Below are 3,016 nucleotides of genomic sequence, written 5' to 3'. Positions count from 1 at the left end.
ATTATTATATACATACATACAGACATACATGCATGCATACATACATGCATACATACATACATACATACATCATGATGGGCTTCTGCAGTTTCCATTGACCAAATTTAATTCACAATGGTGTAAGTTAAGTCAGGACTACAGAAGAAAACACTCGCCTAAGTTGTTGCACAGTAAGAATGAACATGGAACAGCATGTCTGCACCCATACTTATTATCCCTTCATTAAAAGATGATGGATATTGTGCTGTACCATCATTGTGGTAACAATGTTTTAGACTCTATGGGGCAGTGGTATGTTCTCATGATCTAGTTTTTATTTCCATTTGGAACCAATTTACTTGGTCCATGTATGGTTTTGGGTAAGATAATTCCCCTCCCATTACATTCTACTTCCCTGTCTCCAATAAATTTGAAGCTACATACTCCAGTACAAATATTCATCTCTGTCTCTTTTTTTTTTTTTTTTTTTTTTTTTTGCCAAATTTGTCTTTATGGTATTTTTACTATATAATAGCAATGTAGAACTTAGGAAAAGATACTTTAAATTAAGCATTTTTCTTAAAATTCTCTCCACTTTGGAATGATATCTAAATAATCTACAACTTAATATTCTTTCATATTCTTTAACGATAAAACTTTAATATATGAGCATTAGATTTTTTTGTATGTATTCGTCTTCATATCTTTCTATTTTCTCTAATATTAAAACAAAATCCATTTAGTCTATTTAATAAAGAAATATGTTGACATAACAAAGATCAAAGTTTTCTTTGATAACAAGATAAAATTGATGGTAGAATTCCATCTAGATACTAACATGTTACAATGAGTATATAGTCCTTCATTGTCTAACAATGACAAATGGATATACATCTTCAAGTTGAAATGGTAATATTAAAAAATAACAACTGGGAAATTTCAATTAAAATAAAATGAAAGAAAAAATTAGACAAAAATATGTAAATGATAAACATTTTCTATTAATCACAAGATGACTAAGTACATTGATAAAACCGTTGAGTAAAAAATATTTCAATTCCAATGATTTAGTGTTCTTAATGTGGCTCAAGTCTTGATGATAAGATTTAAAAAGAATGAAAGGGCCCATTGCAAAGATGATGTGAATTCAAATGTATTCTACTCATTTTGTAAATTATGCTAATTAATGTTTTTTTAATTTCATGTTTTAAAATTTTTGATAAAGGACCAGCAGCAGAGGTAAAAAGTATTAGTTATATTATTGCTTGAGGTATTATTAATATTATTATTATTATTATTATTATTATTATTATTAGTAGTAGTAGTAGAATAGTAGTGGTAGAATAATAGTAGTAGTAAAGTTAATTATCAATAATTGTCTCACCTAAGGCAGGTACATTATTTTTTTTAACCTTAATTATAGCTACTTATAAAATAAATAATAATAATAATAATATAATGTATTTATTAAAAACAAACTAACCTTTAAAAATTGCAACATATTAAATTGGTTTCAGTAGTATGGGGGGTGGGAACATATAGATAAAGAAAAGAAAAAGCGGTAGGGGGAGAGAAATTTGTCTGTTAAAAATTAAATTACCAATTTTTTTTTTTTTTATAATCTGAATACCCATTTAAAATGATCTAGATAAATTAGACAATAATGAAGATTGACAAATGCAGAATAATGAAATTGATAGAGTTTCTTTTTTTTCAAAAAATAGAAAAATAAACGAAAAAATATTTTTGTTAAAATTATACTATACTGCTTGCTATGTGTATATATATAATCACCTTAGGTTCAGTTATTTCAGCTTCAAATCCATCATGCTCAATTCATAAATCAAAATATAATCTCAAGATTCTAAGGAAAATGTTAACAATAGCTATGATGCTAATGCTGAATACAATAATAATCAATATTAAAACAATCTCAATGATAACAACAATGATAATGTTTTGCTGATTATAATGATAATGATAACAATAATAGTTATATTAAAAAATATTTTACCAATGCATGCAGTTGGATTACAAATAGTAAAAATGCACAGCCTACTTTGCAAAGTAGGGTAAAACAACAAAGTTTAGGATTGATTTGATAAGATAGTCATTTCCTAAAAGAGTTCATTATTGTTAATACAACAATCTCAGGGGGAAATATTATCACTAAGAACATTTATCAGAACAAATATTTCACAATAAAAAATGTTAAATATAGAAGAGCATAGTTAAAGAAGTCACTATTTGTTTTGAATTATTTAACCAACTAAAAAGTTCTCTCCTCATCTGAAAGAAATATCTGCTAAATTAGAAATAGGTAAGTTTCAGAAAAGACTGTGTTTGAAGAAATGATATATAGAAAAGAAACCTATATATATAGATACACAACATGTATATGTATATATATAATTACTAGTAGTAAATGACATTTATGTTTCAAATTCTTATGTAGGAGTAAATCTTTAGATATTACTTTGAAATTATCAATAGTTATTTCATCTAAGGCAGGCGCTAGGTTTTTAATCATTATTCTTATCTACATATGAAGTAAATATGCTTATTGAAAAGAAACAATCAATCAAAATGTCTATAATAGCAAATGAGTCGTAGAAACTTTTGCTATTCAGAATTACAAAATAGTGTCATCATAATTAATAATACATCATAAAAACAATCTTTATGTAAAAATTTCATTGAAATTTTGATAATTATAATAGAAAAAAATGTTAATCATTTGAAAAATAGATTGATAATTTTATTAAACAAAATACAATTATGCTTCCAATGAGACCTGCCTGAGTGAAGATTTCTTATCATCTTAAAAATTGTATAACTTGAAAAATATTTATATGTTGTTTTACTTTTTTTGCCTACAGAGACTAACACAGGTTTTCTCTGACCTAGTATGTTTTAAGTTGATAAAATTTTTCTGAAACAAATTTTCAATTTCAATTTAATGCATACCATAATCTTTGCCATTCTGGCTTGCTACATTAGATAATTATATATTATCTAAGTTCAATTATCTAAGTTC

General features: G+C 25.5%; 1 protein-coding gene across 1 annotated transcript in view; it reads right to left on the bottom strand.

Annotated features, from left to right (window-relative positions):
* LOC106882429 (serine/arginine repetitive matrix protein 1) overlaps positions 1–3,016 on the bottom strand; it is a 102,699-nt gene that overhangs the window by 9,769 nt on the left and 89,914 nt on the right. The gene's annotated exons all lie outside the window — the stretch shown is intronic.

This window comes from Octopus bimaculoides, chromosome 20, assembly GCF_001194135.2.
Source record: "Octopus bimaculoides isolate UCB-OBI-ISO-001 chromosome 20, ASM119413v2, whole genome shotgun sequence".
NCBI lineage: Eukaryota > Metazoa > Mollusca > Cephalopoda > Octopoda > Octopodidae > Octopus > Octopus bimaculoides.
This window is presented reverse-complemented; position numbering and strand designations above follow the sequence as displayed.